Source organism: Penaeus monodon, chromosome 14, assembly GCF_015228065.2.
Source record: "Penaeus monodon isolate SGIC_2016 chromosome 14, NSTDA_Pmon_1, whole genome shotgun sequence".
NCBI classification, from domain to species: domain Eukaryota; kingdom Metazoa; phylum Arthropoda; class Malacostraca; order Decapoda; family Penaeidae; genus Penaeus; species Penaeus monodon.
The window spans coordinates 15,677,766-15,690,110 of NC_051399.1; positions in this window are offsets into that span (position 1 = coordinate 15,677,766).

Consider the following 12,345-nt stretch of genomic DNA (forward strand, 5'->3'; position numbering starts at 1 on the left):
CCCCTGAGCCCCCGACCTTAGGCCCTGACTATGCCCCAAAGGGGGCTCGGAATGAGCCCCCCCCAAGCAATAAAAGCAACGCAACTCACGACCCCGCGAGAAAGTCAGATAGATTCTTACCCTCGTACCCTGATTTAGTCAAATATAGCACTAGGGAAACACCCCCAAATTTTCCCATGGGAAACTTGGCTTCCCTCAGTAAGCCATGGACCAGAGGTAAAGGTATGCCAGAGATTTAGAGAGACCCTTTTTAAACATCTCCCTTTTTTTCAAATATACCCAAGGCTCCAAGACATGAGGGGTGGGGGGGCAGGGCGATGAATGTGAATTAAAGTTTAGCTGCCCAAACGTACATCGACTTTTTTGCTGAACATTTGCCAGGATAAAGCTCTAGATTTTGGGCTACGACGGCCCGTGGTAGAAAACCATAGAAACCCCCAAAATAAATTTAACTAGTTTAAGAAACAAATACAAATTATTTACTGAGGTGAAGGTTGTGGGAGAGGCGAAAGTTTTGTGTTCACAGGGGTTGTGACAGGTGAGAGAGGGGAAAGTCATTGGATGACAGGGGGAGGTGATAGGAGTGTTGCCAACTGTTGTACAGTGGTTTTGGTCTGTGGTGTGTAATGGGGGTCGTGACTGTGTTCAAGGCAGAGATGACATTATCCACTAGAGCTTGTAGAACTGAGGGGTTTACTGATTTACCAAGGGCCATAAGGCCAAGTTGAATGGTGTTGACCAAAAACTTGCTGATAACGGTATCATGTGAGGAGGGAGATGTTGGTGGGCTTTGTAGCGCGGACGAGGTCGGTCGAACGAGGTCAGAGGAATTGAAGTTGTGAGCTCCAACTTGAGTGGCAGGATTGTATGTGGTCATCTGGCGTGGGATAGATTTGTTCCAGTCATAGAGTTTCCTGGTGAATGTACGTTGTGTTGGAGGTCCTTCAGGTGGATTATCTTTGGGGAGAAGTGCTCATCTCTTTTCACAATGGAGGTTCCAGGTAAGATGGTTACCTCCGCAGTTTGGGCACTTTGTGCTTGTCTTTTCACAGGCCTTGAGTTTTGCCAAACATTCTTCCATGGCATGTGGTTGTGCACAAATGGCACAACGTGGGTCCACTCTGCATTTGGTCTGTGAGACCAAGTCGCTGGCACCTGAAGCGCGAAGGGGTCTGGGAGATTTCTGGTTTTAAGGTTCGAAGACACCTAGGTTTATCTCAAGAGGGCTTGTTGTTGTCTCATCTTTGGGATCTTGCGACACAACAGGTTTCGAGATGGGAACTTTCTAAGATGACTTAAATCTTTAGACTGTGTGTGTAAGGTCGTGTCGTGTGAACCTGCCGATGAAAGTTTGAAATTAGTCCCCTGCCATGAGAACGAAATCGCCATCATTAGTAATGGAGGTGGTCACATCTGAAATGGAAATTCTTTTTTATGGGGAATACAGATCTATGCTGTTTGAAGTCAGTGGAGCTTTTATGCGGAAACGAGGAGGGAATTGCTTGGTCAGATGTCTGGGTTTCAGTGTTGCTGCAGTGGTGTGGGTTGATTCACATTGGTTTCATGTCTTCCGAGGTTCGGGTTTTGGATGTGGTGGGGTGGTCTCTTGGTGTTTGCCGAGATTTATTTCTCGGAGACCCATTGTGGCATGACAGCTTTCTTGTCAGTTGTCGGGATGCGGGAGAGATTGGGTCTGTACCTGAGAAGGGTGGTTTTTTTCGGGGGAAGTCGCCCCTTTTTTTCGGGTTTTTTTCCTTGGCCGGTGAGGGTATAGAGGGGGAAGCCCATATTTCCTTCTTCTGGACTTCGGTATTAGAGAAGCTTAGATTAATCCTTTTGCTGGGCTTAAAGCAGTCGGTACAGGCCCCCCTTGTGGCACTCTCGCTTCACAGTAGACAGCTGTGTCCCGTGCAGATGCTCAGCCAGCTGAAAATAGTCTTGGGGATAAAGGGAATTGGGAATCCCCACAATATTGACTTTCTATGTATAGCCAAAGGCAGGATTTTCCCTTTGTTAAGCGTGTCCCAAATTCTTGGCCCGATGAGATGGAACTATCCCGGTGTAGCCGAAGCACTCTTTTATCCGACACAGATGTGCTCTCGTGCTCTAAATTTTTTGTGAGTGAATCGCTCCCCCTGCGGGAAAACAGCCCCTAAAATTTATATTTTGAGAGACCCCAAAGGTGGCCACCCTTCCCCCCGTGATGGCAATCCGCGCGCGCGGGTGAGTGCAAGCCGATTTTTTCGCCTATTTCCCTTTGGTTTTTGCTGTCACGGGTTTGGCCAGCCCTTTGGGGTTTCTGAGAATGATTTGATTTTATTTTTTTTTATTTTATTTTTTTTTTTTATACCCCAAAATGGAAAAGGGCGGGATGGTTTACCCCAGGCGTTATATGGGTGCGTCAGGGAGGAGGTGTTGTTTGTAAGAGTGTTAGGTCCGGTCCCAGGTGTGTTTGGCGGTTTTCGTGGTTTGCTATGAGTTTTGTAGTGTTCGTTTCTTGTCGCGTAGTCGGCCCCCGGGTTTTTTTAGCTCGTCGGGTATGCGGTGTTAAAGGTAATGTTGTATTTTGTCTAGTTTTTCAAAGGAATAAGAAATATTGTTCGCCGGTACCCAGAGAAAGGGCCTTGTTCGTACTGATTGCTTTTTGGTTTTTGTGAAGTATTGCAATAGGGGGACAGTGTGTTTTGAAAAATGGGTTTTGACAGTGTTTGTAGAGTTAGTTTTTGGTGTGCAGCATGAAAAGCGCTGATTTTGGGGTTTGTGTGTGTTTGTGCCATGTTGTGGAATGGAATAAAGCCTGGGGTTTTGGGAAGGGGAAACCCAAGAAGTTCCTGTAGGGGAGTGGTTTTGTTGGTTGGAGAGTTGTACGATTTGGTTTGAATTTTTGATGTTTGTTTGATTTTCCAATGGTGCCAAAGTGTAATTTTGTTGCATTTTTGGCAGCCCTGTGGTCCGGGAAAAGCTCCCGAGAAGGGTGTGAGTTTTGGGGGAGGTAGCTTTTAAATTTTGTTTTTAGCCCATCGTGCCAGACTACAAAGGGCCCTTTGCTGATGTCTGAGGAAAATTTTGATCGGTCTTGTTAGTGAGATGAAAATCTCCTGAAAAGGGCGATAGCACTCTCAGTCCCCTGGGGGACGAGAGCCAATTCCCTATGTTGTTTTTGTTTTTTTTAGTGTTTATTAGCCTCTAAAGATTTTCCCGGGAATTCCCAGCAATGAGATGGGGCGATAATCTCCCCCCGTGGATTTCCCCGACTTAAAAAAAAGGGGGGGAGGTGGCGTTTTTAAAATTTGTCGGGGAAAAATATCCTGAACCAGTGCAATAAAGTTTATGAAAACCTGCGGATCTTTGGGGGGGCAGAGGTTTATGTTTTTTATTTTTTTTTTGCTCTGGTGTTGTGTTTTGGTGTGTTTATGGTTTTAATTTTTTTCTTTGGCGTGAAAAGGTGGGAGAGGGGAGTCCTCTGTGAGATGTTTAGTCTAATGATTTTTTGGGAGAATTTGGGTTTCTGTTTTTGGTGTTAAGTATGTGTTACCCGGTCTTGTGGTGTAGTAAAAATCGGGTGTCTCGGTGGAGGAGTTTTTGGAAATCTGTTGCCAGAATTCCCCGTGGAGAAGTTACTCCCCCCGAGAAACTTTTGTCGGTGCGTTGTACGGGTATTGATGTCGTTTTTTCGCCCCCCTGAGCTTTTTTGAAGGGCCCCCAAAATTTTTGGGGTCTTTGGTTTTGACAATCTTGGCAGTTTTTCCCCAGTGTGTTTATTCAATTTTAATTTTCGTTGTTTTTTTGGGTTTTCAGAGTTCTTTTTGCGCCACCCTGTTATGAGATTTTTAAGGTCCCTGTATGTATTTTAGGCAATTTCAGAGAGGTTTCTCGTAGTGAGGGATTTTTTTTATTGTTTTGGGGGGATGCTGTATGTTTGTACATGTTAAAGGGTGGGTGTTTTTTGTGTATGTGGGTTGCCCCGAGATAAAACTTGGTGTTTTCAAAATTCTCTAGGTTGCGTTGAATCATGAAGGGTTTGTTGCCAGTGTTGGGAGACTGGGATTGATTTTTTAAAATTTACTGCCGCGAAAGCAAAGGCTTTAGCGGCGAAACCTTGTTAACTAGAAATATAAAATGTTTAAAACTTTAAAAAATCTATCAAAAAATATTTAAAATAACAAAAATAGTTTAAAAAATCAAAGCAAAAATATTATGCCTAAGGCATAAATTATTGCATAAATTTTATGATAATAAATTTTATAAAAAATTTTATTCCCAAAGGGAAATTAATAAGCCCCTCTATGTCACAATCCCCCCCCCAAACATTTTCGTGTATAGGGGGGAGCAAGTACATACGTTTTTGGGTCTGAAAAATTTTGCAACCCTTCCATACATGGCGACTTTAAGGGCTCTTGGCACCTTCCAAAGTGTTTAATTTTTACCCATCTTTGGCCCATGAGTCAGTTTGGTGCCCGATTTTTAGTTTGTTAATACAATTTCCCATTTTTGGGTTTGGGATGGATCTAGCCCCCCAATCCCAAGGTCCTCAATCTCTCGCGTTGTTTCTGGAGGTATCCCTCCATTTTTCCTCCATTATACGAAGACAGTTTCTGATGCGGGTTTAGGGGGTGGGGAGGGGAAACGAGTCACAAGGCTGAGCAGCAGCGCCTTGGCCTTTGATCAGCTCGCTCTTTCCCCCACTGATCCAACAGCGTGGACCCAACACAGATTTATTTTTGGGGTTTTGAATCAGTGAAGCAATCTTGAACCTCCTTATACTGGATGTAGATTTTAAGCTTTGATTGCTGCAAAGCATACGATATCACATATTCACAATAGAAGGGTTGGGTAAGATCTTAGTCATTTTAAAACTGCGCAAGGATGGATGACTCTGCAGAAAAAGATCGGGCGAAGAGAAAGATGCCAGATGCATTTTTCCTCTGCCCGCTGCAAACCCCACCCCCTTTTTGTTTTCGAACCATTGTAATTTTGCCTTGACCCTTTGTATTTGAAAAGTGAAAAATTTCTCTTTGTTTTCGTTTGATTTCCCCCCTTTCCCAAATTTCCCGACCAAATCCAGCCGATTTGATTGCCCAAGGGGGAATTGGGGATTTCCAACACCAGAACCTTAGTGGACTAAAATTTAAGATTTTCCACAAGATTCCTATTTCTTACCAAAGGATCGGCTTATAAAGGGGGGTAAAAACCAATCTGGAGTAGGAGACCCGGAACCCCTTGTAGTCTCGGTAGAAAATAGGTTCATGTAGTCCTGGTTTTTAAGAAAGAGGGGTTCTCATTTCCAATAAGGGATTCCACAGGTGAAGACCTGAAACCCCCCAGTAAGATTCTGAAGTTTCTTTATGAACGAGTCCAACACCCCGGAGAACAGTGGGAGTGCAGATGAATAACCCAAGCCATAATCAAGCTTACTCGAAAAAGCCCCGGTAAAGCCGCAAAAGCGTTTGCGCAAGATAGATGTGAAAGAACCCGCCCAAAATACTAACGCTTTTGTAGCTCATTTTAAAATGTTTGATGGGGGACACTCGGGAAAGTTTGATCAAAAATTAGACCCAAGTACTTCACCCCTTTGGGCAAATTGCATGGGTTTTTCCCAAAAAGAGGGAAGGGTGGAATTTTCTCGTTTCTGGAAAGATAGCCAGGGGTTGCTGGAGAAAAAATTTTAACCCAGATTGTTGCCCACGACAATATTTTTTGCAGCTGCAGTTCCTGCACTCCCTTGGGGGGCCCCTTCAGCTGGTCTTCCCGGTTAGAGAAACTGTTTCCCCCCCGAACTCTAAAATTTTTTAGCAAAGGGAAACTTGTATGAAGGTAGGGAATGCTCTTTAAACCCAAGCATAAGCTATGAGTATGCCATGCTTTTCCCGTTGTACATAAGCCTTTTTAAGGCAAGAAGACGCCAACATTTGACGTCGCTGTCGAAAGGGAAATTTTGTAAGCATTTTCCCTCCTCACAAAATGCACTGGGTCGATTTAATTTTCGGAAGCCCTATTTATATGGGGGCAACACATTTTTTTTTTTAGGCCATGTCAACCTGAAATTACCCTTTTTTTCCATCGCTTCAGATGCAGTGGTGGAAGAAATTTTTCTGTAAATTTTCCCGGTGCGGGAAAATCTTTGCCAGGTTTTGGGAAAAGGAATATTTTAGCCTCTTCCTGTGGAGGCAGTGCCCCCCCTATAGATCCCAGATTAGGCCAACAGGGAAATTTGGGGGCTCCCGGTAAGGAGATTCTTTGATATGGGAAAGTCATTCCCGGGGCAGTTTCCTTTCGCAAAAAAGGGAAAGTATGGGAAATTGCGCAGTCCTACTGAAGAATAACGGGTGTTTTCCCGTCAGCACGAAGAGGGAGAATCGACAGTGTAAAATGTCCCGAGGAGATCTTGCCCTGTTTTGAAGCCATTAGCAATATCTTTTTTTTCTGTGTGATTATGCCATTATTCGAGCAGGTTTTGAATGGATGGCCTTTCCAGAATCTTAGCACCTTGTCTCACACCCCTGTAAGGGGTCCCCGAGTTAATCGAGGGAATACTGTCCCACGACGCCCTTCTAGCCTCTTTAGCACGCACCTGGCCCTTTGGGTCGGGCTTTTTGTAACTATCAGGTAAATGCGGGGCGTCATTTCAACGCCTTAAGCAGTTTTCCTTGCTTGAAGCTTTTTGGCATATCAGACCACCCTGGGACGGAGGTCGACGATCGTCCCCCTTTTTGGGGAAAGGATGCTTTGCTGCAAGATGAATCGTGATGTGAAGTGATTTAAAAGCATCTTTAACACACTGGAAATATTCACAGTCCTTGCAATACGCAGTTTATCTAAAAAGATTCCCGTTGCATGTTTAAGTCGCCATCTCTGCCCCCTTTGACTGGAAAACCCTTTACCTCTCCAAAAATTTTTGGAAAGTGGGCGCTTCCATGAAGTCTTTAATGACCCGCCCAAATGAAAGTTCAACGTGAATCAGGGGAGCCTATTGATAGTCTATATTGGAGAAGTCCCAGTTTTAATTTGGAAATTTTGGGAGGTCACTGTTCAGTATAACTGATTACTCTTTAAAAACAAGGGTCCAAGGCCCTTCCTGAGGTGCACAAAGTGTCCCCAGAGGTGATGCCCCATGAATCTCCAAAGTAAAAGGGGTTTGGGAATGCCCGAGTACATCTTCCAAATCATCTATTGAGTTTGGGAGGAAAGGGAGATGGAGCAACAGTGTAAGGGCGTGTCAAGCCCATTCTCAAGCCCTTTACCCGCAGTGTTGTCTGCAGGGGATGGCCTGGAAGGGGAAAACTTTTACATACTTTATGGTACTCCCCATGAGGTCCATTTTCAAAGGTCCCTAAAGTGCTGAATTTGGAATCCCTCAGGGAAATCGGAGATTTTCCCGGTCAAAACTCTTGTAGACATACACAAACTGGTTATATGAAACTATCAGATATTGAGTTTTCCCCTTTGCAGAATTTCCCCGACAGTTCCATTTGGGTTAGGGGATCCAGTTCTTTTTATATTTCTTTTGCACCCCTGGCAAGGTTTGCCCCAACCTTAGGTGTCCCCTTTTAGGATCCTGGGGGGTACCTTTTTTAATGGTTGTTTTCCTTGGAAACTGTTTCCACAGGTTTTCCCCTTTGGGCAGTTTCAGGATTTTTTGCCGGCAAAAGCGGGGCCCGAGCCTTGTTCAGGGGCTTCTGTCTAGGCGGAGGCCCCGGGAGTTTTTGGCAGTGGAGCTTTTTTCACGGCCGGATTTTCCTTTTCTTGGGCAAAAGGGGTGCCTGACCTTTACTTTAGGGCATTTGCCCAGAGCAGAGGCCCTGTGGATTGGTGGAGCTGGAGCGTCACCCTGAGGCCCCTGGAGCCTTAAAGTTGGGTCCAAAGACCTTTTCTTTGGGAGGAGGAGTCCCTCAAAGACCCCCTCACTCACTCCGTTTTGGTGAAAATCACCAGAAGGCAGTGTCAGCAATTTCCCAGCGGTTAAAGGGAAAATGGCAGAGGTGTGTTTTAAGAACATTTGGGGGGCAAGGGGTTGGTGGGGAAAGGGGGATGGGTAGAACGAAGCAAAGGGCTACCCGGCTGGCAAAGCACAGGGCAGTTTGCTTTTCCTTGGGGAAAACAAATTTTTCCCTGCTCCCTTTTAAACCCAAAACTTCCCTTTTTAAATTTGTACCTTTTCATGCTTTGAAGAAGCTTCATGAGCCTCTTTGCAGTGGAAAAGCATATTGGCCTGGGCAGTTTCATCTCCTGGACCCGTTGTACCACACCTTTCAAATACTCTGGTTGCCCATTTTTTTAAAAAGGCAAGAGTCCAGCCCATAAATGGTAGTGGAACTCCGCCCAAGGGGGAGGCACATATGGCTTTACCTTGAGGTGGACAAAGCAATTTAACGATTTGGAAGGACTAACGTGTTAAAAATTTGAAGAAGAGCTGGTTTTCGACGTTCCCAAACCCTCAACTTTTCTTAAAAACGTTTTACTGCCAAAAATTAAAATTTTGTTCCCCAACAGTTTCCCCCAGAATACCCCATAGGTCTCGGGAAAAAAAAAAATTTCCCCCCACACTGATTTAGGGTTTTTTGGGGAAATGAAACTTTAGCCTAGGGAAGTTTCATATCAAGCAGAGGCACTTCGTCTGGGCGAAACCCCAACATTTGGCTACCCATTCCCCGTGGGGTGTGCGAGGATCACGTTGACAACTTCAACAAATTTTTTTGTACTTTGAAAATATCAAGATCCCTGGTTATACACCTTAAAAGGGCTTTAATATAGGTATTTCAAGAAATGTTTCATATTTTCCAGGTAAGATTTCTTGTGGATTGAGGAGGGCTTTTCCCCCTTTTACTGGTTTGGGGGCCCCGGGAAACCCTTACGTTTCCCTTTTTGCCCCTTTGGGAAGCTGGAAAGGTTCCAAAGTGAAATACATGATGTTCCGAGGGAAGGGGGGGGGGATTGCGTTAGGTCGTCAGGGGGAGAGCTAGATCTTTGTAAAATTTTTAGTCCATACAAATTTGAATTCTTCTTTTCCCCACCCCCTCACCAATGGGGTCCAACGAGGGAAGCTATAGTTTTTTGGGTCAAAAACTCCCAAAAAGCCCCAGGGGGAAAGGGAAATATATGCAGCCCCTATTCAGTATGATGGGAGTCGTGGGGCTTGGCTACCGACTAAAAAGTACCCTTGACCCAGCCCTATTTGACCAGCCCAACTACTTGACCCCTGCCTGACAAACCACCCCTTAACCAGAATAAAGGGCCAAAAAAGGTGTGTTGCAGTGCAGGGCGCAGCGTGCAGCATCACTCAACCTCCAGGACTCCCTGTTCCCCGGTAGTACGGAGCCCCAAAACCCGGGAAAAACAGTGGGGGATTTCCCGGTCCAAGAGGGAAAGAACCAGGGGGGGTGCACCATCCCCTCCATAGGCCCGGTGACCAGGAAGCATTTTTTATCCCTCACTGGGACCCCCCAGTATGGGTAGCCCCCTGGGCCCGGCTCACCGATCATTGGGAACTCAAGCCCCCCCACCGCGGCAAGGCGGCTTCCTTAGGGGGGATGATGGGGGGTGGTTTTGATGGAGTGATATGGGATGTAGGTGTGCTTGTGTTTTCAAGGGCGTGTCGGGTGTTTTTTGGGGGTATGGCTAATGAATGTTTTTGGGGTTTGGACCGAGTGTGTCAGTCTGCCCGTTTTATGTAGAGGCAGGGCCTCTGCTTTTGGTTGGGGTGATTTTAGCCAAATAGTGGATGGGTTTTTGTTTAAATCTCCCATGAATATTTTGGTTTATTTTGCCTCAGAGCTGAGGAGTCAGGTTTAGCTAGTGGGGATAGGTATAGTGTTTCCAATATGATGGGTTTGGGATGTTTTTTTCCAATGCCCAAAAGGGGCGATGGAAGTTTTTGATGACTTTGGTTTGGGGTTTTTTTGATTGCTATAGCTAGCCTCAATTTGTTTTGGACTTGTTGGAAAGAATAGATGTGTATGCATAGACTTTAGTGGATTAGGTATGAGCCATGGTGTTTAAAAGGGATGTGTGGATCTTTTTTGTAGGTGTGAGAGTTCGTTTTTTTGCGTTTTCCCCGGTAAGACGTTTGTTTTATAATGGGGGGGTTAGTGTGTGTTTAAGTACCCTGTTGTTACTTGTTTTATGTTTTGTGGACATAAAGGGGTTGTTTGGGATTTTGCATATGTTGTCATAGTATTTGAATGGGGTTGTTAAGTGTATGTACCTTTCCCTGAGGTGTATATGTATTTTTTTAGCTTTGGCATGAGCCCCTTTATGCGGTTCCTTTTATTTCTTTTCCCCCAATTCTTTTTCACCAGAGTAAATGTATTTTGGGGGTTTTTAGAAAACAGTCGGAGCCGTAGAATGTGGGGTTATACAGGCCGTCCAGAGGCGGTCCCAACCTTCATCGTCTCTGACAGCTTTTTGATTTTTTAAGCAGGGTGGGGCCGGGGGTCAGGGAGGTGTGAGGGACCTCCCTGGGTGGGAGTCGTGATGGCTGTTTTTGGGGGTTCTTTAGGTTAACCAAGGTACTGTTTTTGGGCTCTACAGGGGTGGAGGGAATTGGGGGATTTAGCAATTGTTTATCCAGGGGGAGACGTGAGATAAAATTCCCCCGTGGCGGGAGGGGGCCTCTGGAGACTTTGCGGGGGGTGTATGACATTAAGAAGCCCAAGAGTCGGCCTCCCCCAGATCAAACTCAGGGGGTTGGTTTTGGCTAGGCCTCTTTGGGATGGGCCGAAGCCCTTTTAGGGGAAGAGATTTTCAAGGGGGATGCAGGGGGACTATATGTTCTATAAAAAAATCAATTGGAAAAGCTATTGGATGGGGGGTTCTGTTTTGTGGGGATGGTTTTTAATGTTTTGGGGAACTTGATTAATAAGAGGTTTCCCGGCATTTATAGTTTCCTGGACCGTTCTTTTCTGCCTTTTGCGCCAAACCTTAAGGGGCCCATTCTTTCTTTTTCCCTTTTCTTTCTTGTGACGTTTTATCGCCCCTTTTCGTCAGGGCAACGTTGGTCACTGCCGCAATTAAGGCATTTTTTGATGTTTTTTTTGTAGTTTCCCGTGAAGTGTGGTTGAGCAATGGGGCTCTTTTCTATTTCTTATTTTTTTTTTTTGTCCATAACCTAGCAGTCAACATTGCCTGATGGAGAAGCGTCAAACTATATTTGCCAAGGAGCAACAAAGAGATTGAAAAGGTAAATCCCCTTTTCCTGGTCTGGCGGTGGGGCTGAAAAGGGGATATCGATACTTCATGCATACACGCTCTCGAACAGGGCGGGAGCAGCCCCATGTTTTTCGTCGGCAAGGGCGATCATTTCACTGACCAGTGCTTCGATTTTCTTAAAAAATATCGTGAGCTTCCCCTATATCAAGGAGGGCACGGGTTTGTCTTTGAGGGAAGATTCGTTGGGCGGTTCACACGCGATGATAGCAAAAATCCTTTATTTGGATTGGTAGTACCGAAGTACTCTGATGGCATCAAAGAGAGCTTTGGGGAGGGCGTCCCCCGGTTTTGGGCTAGGGGGGGCCTGGGAAATGATCTTGAAATGACCATTTTCGGGTAGGATGAGAGAGATGGGGGAAAAGGAGGGACTAGGAGAGAGATGGGGGAAAATGGAAAGATTAGAAGTCCTAAGTAGGACAGCCTGGCGGGGCTCCAGCACCAGGGATCGGAGTATATGGGTGAGTACTCCCCGCTGCCAAACCTTGCTAAAAAGGGGCAGTAGGTGAGAGCGCACCACCCAGACGAAACAAAATCCCCGGGGGGTTTATGTAGGTCAGATGGCCAAGAAAGGGGAAAGGGGTTTAGGTAGGGGGGGGCCTTTGAGGGCCTGCTTTTTGGTTTGCATAGAGTTGCCCTTCTATTTTCTAGGGGCTGGTCGGCAGACCATCTGGAGCCATTCCCCTGTTTTGAATAGGAACGATAGGCCGGTAGGAGCCCTATTTATCAGGCCCCCAGCCTGGTTTTTGTTAAATAGCTGCCCCTGAAGAACACTAACTTCCCGTCCGCCTTAGGAACTGTCTGGATAAAAGTTTGCTTCTCTCCCCCCCTGTGATGAAAAGTTGTGGTTTGGGTATTTGAGGGATGAAAGAACTTACGGAAAGAGCGGACCCTCTCTTATTAAAGTGAAACAGCTTTTTGGGTTTTCAGAAGAAAAGGATTCATTTAAAAAAAATCAGGCCCCCAGCCTGGTTCGTCTAAATATCGGCTAGACAGAACACTAACTTCCCCTCCTGCCATGGACCGCCCGGAAAAAAATTAGTTCTCTCCTCACTGTGTGAAATAGTCTGTGTTTGGGGTTTTGAGGAAAGGAATTACTGGAAAAGGTGAGGACCCCCCCCCTTCTCTAACTGAGGTGAAACA